General features: G+C 44.3%; 1 protein-coding gene across 1 annotated transcript in view; it reads right to left on the reverse strand.

The window, feature by feature from the left end:
• Positions 1-651, reverse strand: part of emp2 (epithelial membrane protein 2) — a 55431-nt gene extending 54780 nt beyond the window's left edge. Inside the window, exon 1 of the mRNA XM_084329561.1 lies at positions 429-651. The gene's annotated coding sequence lies outside the window, so the exon portion shown is untranslated. The remainder of the gene's footprint in view (positions 1-428) is intronic.
• Between the last annotated feature and the right edge of the window lie 4836 nt (positions 652-5487).

Raw genomic sequence — 5487 nt, forward strand, 5'->3', positions numbered from 1 at the left:
CATTCGATTCCAGTATAATTGGATTTGCAGCATCACTACAGCTGTGCGCGTCGGGGGCACACACACACACACACACACACACACACACACACACACACACACACACACACACACACACACACACACACTAGACAGCGTCCCATTCATTAGACCAGACACCAAAAACCTGAACCCACTCAGCAGAAATTGAGTTAGGAACTAATAATACTTTTTTTAAAGACCCATACCGTATAGGCTATAACACCAACACCTTGGGGAAACAGCGGCAAAATGGCCCCGGGGCGCAGTATCGAAATCGAATTGACTTTTTAAAATGTTTTAAATATGAACTGAACTTTCCAACCTATATTCTGTATAGTAGCCTACTCAAACGATGTGCAAAGTTATTAACGGCAATAAACGATGATATTTAGGACGTGCCTACTCACCGAGCAAGATGGAGAAAGAAATAGGCTGTGGCTCTAGTCTTGATCCAGATGTGCGCACAAGTGAGAGAAGGGAAAGAAGGCGAGAAGAAGAGTTGGTGCAAGTGGCCCACAGACAGACGTGACAAAACGGCAGCTTAGAATCCTTGTAGTTAGAAGAAGTTAGAAATGCGCGCTCACTGCTCTGGTGTCATGGGCGCGCCTGGCTGGGCTGGGAGTTGGGTGTGGTCTCGAATTTAATATATGGTAGGAGGAGGAGAGGTGTGCGTGTGTGTGTGTTGAGTGAAATAGAGGAGGAGGAGATCTGCAGTGTGTGTGACACATGAGAAGTTTGGTGACAGGCGTTTAGGCTAGGCGGGAAAACTGTCAGTAGAACCACTCAAGCTGCTTCACATGGCTACTCTCCTCCACACACGTCCGCGGAACAGAAAGAATAGGACGCAGAGGAAGACAGAAAGATGATGTGGGATGGGAGGTCAGAGAGAAAGGGAGGATTGATTGATTGATTGATTGATTGAAAACTTTATTAACAGATTGCAGAATGGGTACAATACAGTACAGCTGTAAGGGGATGCAGACCAGAGAAAGACTTTCGTCTTGTTTACATCAGGGTCCCCATTTTCAATTCATCAGGACATGACATACATGACACAGATAGATACTGCTACATCTATACATTTATGACATACCAGATTTGCAAATACAGTAATGTTTGTGATACAAGGGAGTATATACATTTGACGTAGAAACTGTACATTGGAGGAGGTTGGGTGGGGTTGTGTGGGGGGGGGGGGTTGGGTAGGGAGGGGTTGGGGGGTTGGGTAGGGCGGGGTTGGGGGGTTGGGTAGGGCGGGGTTGGGGGGGGACACGGAGAGAGAGAGAATAAATGGAGAGTAGAGGATAGGAGAGGGAAAATATTAGAGGAGAAACAGAGAGGTGAGGGAGGTATGAGGAGAGATACAAATTATATTCAGAAGAAGTTCAGAACAACAGAAAAGAAAGAGGCCAGCAACAGGAAGGGAATGGAAGGAGATTTACTGACAATGGAAACTAGTAAATCTCTCTGTCTTCCTCTCATGTCTCAAGTCTCCCTGTTTCTTTTTTTCTTTCCATCTCCTTTCTTTATCCATTTGTATTGTCTCCCTCCACCCAGGGTGTCACTAGACTTTAGGCACTACTGGGGCACAGGCCCTCACCTCTGGGCCGTGCTGGTCCATCGGCTTTGCGTCGTGCCTATATGACGCAACAGCTGGGCTGATGTAATCGATATAGAACCTCCCTCTCGTGTGATATTGCTTAAATTAAATATATGCTGATTAATTATGAGTTGGTTTTTTTATCAATGTTTTTTTATTTCGAGTTTTCATTTTACAGTTTAGGTCCAAAAGGACCAACAGAAAGAAAAGAAAATAAAGCCCTCCCTCCTCACCCTCCCCTACCCCAATACCAGACATATAAACATTTTAAACATTTTAAATAAATAGCCAGACCGGGAGATGGACGATACATATTGCAAATAAAAAAACAATGAAGTAATAAAGAAAAGCTGGTTACATTGTCAAGCTGTCTGCTTCCATGTCTTCAAAAAAGGTTAAGAAATAAGGTTGCCAAATATTATGGAATTTTTCCGTACATCCTCTGACAGTATACCTGATTTTTTCCAGTTTAATATGATACATGCCTTCCCTCATCCAGTGACTGTATGCAGGCGGATTTAAAGAATATCAGTCTCCTGGCCAAGAGTGAGCAGAATGCCAACATTCTAGATTCCCACCATCTAAGAGTGGTGTCCACTGGGGCTAGGCGGTCAGGGTGGGGGGTCAGACCTCCAACACCAACACCATCGGGTCCCCCCAGGGCTGTGTTCTGAGCCCCCTGCTGTACTCACTCTACACACACGATTGTGTGGCCAAGTTCAGCTCCAACTCCATAGTGAAGTTCGCAGACGACACAGTGGTGGGGCTGATCTCGGACAACGACGAGAAGGCCTACCGGGAGGAGGTTGAGGTACTGGAACGCTGGTGCCAGGACAACAGCCTGCTCCTGAACATTAGTAAAACCAAGGAGCTGATCGTGGATTATAGGAGAGGACAGCAGGAGACACACACACCACTGAGGATTAACGGGGCTACCGTGGACAGGGTGAGCAGCTTTAAGTACCTGGGGGTCCACATCTCAGAGGATCTGATATGGTCAACACACATAGACACAGTAGTAAAGAAGGCGAAGCAGCGCCTCTACCACCTGAGACAGTTAAGGAAGTTCAGAGTATCGGGGAAGATACTCCAGTCCTTCTACTCAGGAGCTGTAGAGAGCATCTTGACCGGAAACATCACTGCCTGGTATGGAAACAGCACGGCACAGGACAAGAAGGCCCTACAGAGAGTGGTGCGCTCAGCCGAGCGTACCACGGGTATTGCACTACCTCCCCTGCAGGTTCTATACAACAAGAGGTGCAAATCCAGAGCCTGCAGAATAATGAAAGACCCCCACCACCCCAATAACAGCCTGTTCCAGCTGCTGAGGTCAGGCAGACGCCTGCGAACCCCAGCTACTAGGACAGAGAGGCTTAGGCTCAGCTTCTTCCCCCAGGCCATCAGAGCCTTGAACAATGAACATTGAGTGCCACAGAACACTGAACTATCCACACACAAGCACACATGAGCACACACACGACACGCACGCTGTGCACTAGCAGCCACTTTAACACTTTAACATGAGCGGGCACACACTCATGCCGCACTCACCCACACTTATTGCCAAAAGGAAAGGCCACTTTAAATTAGTATAGCAACAGTAACAGTGTATTGCACTACCAAAGCTACCTAGCATGTCCTATATGCTCTGTAAATAACTATGTACAGATACCGAGATGTCACACCATGTTACCTGTTACCTGTTATTGCACAATGTTGTTTTTATTGGATTCTATTATATGTTGTACCACTGTATTGCACATCGTTGCGGGCAAGACCACCCGCATTTCATTGTATACTTGTATGCCGTGACAAATAAAACTCTTGACTTGACTTGGCTACCCCGAATAACGCAATAAATGGAGATGGCTCCACTGCCTTTCTAAATATCTTAGAGAAGGTCTCAAAGATGGTTTGCCAGTAGTGTGTAGCTTTGGACACGTCCAGAACATGTGGAGCAGAGTGGCTGGAGCCTGTCTGCATCAATCACACATCTATGTCGGCATATATTTGAGAGTCTGTCTTTAGACCAGTGCAGCCGGTGTACAACCTTAAATTGGATAACAGCATGTTTAAAGGAAAACGCCAACATTTTGGGAAATTAGCTTATTTGCCATCTTCCCTGGAGTTAGACAAGAAGATACATACCCTTTTAATCGTCAAGGTAAGAGGATTTTAAGTCATGGTATCCATAAACTTCAATCGGTTCAGATCCTTTGAATGAAATGAGAATGTAAACAAACACTGGCGTCATGTTAGTAAGTATCACTGCGTTGCGTGAAATCACTGACTGCGCCCCGAGAGGAGTGGTTCGGCAAAAAATAGTTCCGAGTATATTTGCTTAGAAAACGTAATTGTCTAATTCAATATTTTTTTATTTCTCCACGTGGTAAATACACAGGTCACAACATGTTTACAGGAACGTTTTGGAGTTGTATTTGGAGTGTATTTCGTGACTGTAGGGGACTGTAGGGAACTTCAGGGTAAAGGTCTGACCCACTTCCAGTGATGAAGCTAAGCTACGCTAACGGAGCGGCTGTTCCCTAAGCCTAATGCACGCACAGAGAAGAAAAGGGTATGTATCTTCTTGTCTAACTCCAGGGAAGATTGCAAATAAGCTAATTTCCCGAAATGTTGGCGTTTTCCTTTAAGGCAAATGGAAGAAGAGAAAATCTGCAAAATGCTGTAATACAGTAGTCTCAACATGTTGAATACATGCCACGAAAGCAGATAAGTGAATAATCAAAACTGAATAATTTTGTATATAAAGAAAGGTTTTGTTTAAATACTGTAAACATACTTGTAAATTAATTTTAATCAGACACAAATTAGTCTAAACATTTGAATAAGCTGAATGAAACCCTCTATATATTTTTTTTAATTTGTTTAATTTATCCATCTTATTTATCTATTCATATCTGTCTCCCCCACCACTTTGTTCTCTCTCTCTCTCTCTCTCTCTCTCTCTCTCTCTCTCTCTCTCTCTCTCTCTCTCTCTCTCTCTCTCTCTCTCTCTCTCTCTCTCTCTCTCTCTCTCTCTCCATCTGTCTCTCTTCTCTTTCTCTCTATTCATGTCTGTCTCTCTTCTCTTTCTATCTATTCATGTCTGTCTCTCTTCTCTTTCTCTCTATTCATGTCTGTCTCTCTGTCTGTTTCTTTTCCGCGTGTCTCTATGTCAGTACTTTTATGAATATACCACATTTGCAGCAGGTGATATAGATTATAGAAATTCACTCGAGCTTATGCTTCTCTCTCCCAGCCTCTCTCTCTCCCTCCTCCCCCTCTAGCCTCAATATATCAGTTTTGCTCATACCATACATACCCCCTCTCTCTCTCTCTCTCTCTCTCTCTCTCTCTCTCTCTCTCTCTCTCTCTCTCTCTCTCTCTCTCTCTCTCTCTCTCTCTCTCTCTCTCTCTCTCTCTCTCTCTCTCTCTCTCTCACACACACACACACACACACACACACACACACACACACACACACACACACACACACACACACACACACACACACACACACACACACACACACACACACACACTCCTCCCCAGCTGTTGCACTAAAACTCAGACTGAGGTTTTACACACAACACAACACACATACACACACAACAAACTAGGCATGGGTAAAATATTCTATATGGCAAATTGTGCTTGTTTTAATCACATTGAAATACTGACTGCTATGAAAACCAGAGACAAAAAATGCTCTGAACTTCATAAAAGTCAGACAAAGCTTGCCAAAAGCTCAAACAGTGTTCTCCAAGCCCACGTGGATGAACTCAAAATACAAAGAAACAGACTGAAAAATGATGTAAACACCATGATCTAATCCGCCAAAAAAAATTCATCAATGACAAAAACTG

This window comes from Notolepis coatsorum, assembly GCF_963971535.1.
Source record: "Notolepis coatsorum genome assembly, chromosome: 14".
NCBI lineage: Eukaryota > Metazoa > Chordata > Actinopteri > Aulopiformes > Paralepididae > Notolepis > Notolepis coatsorum.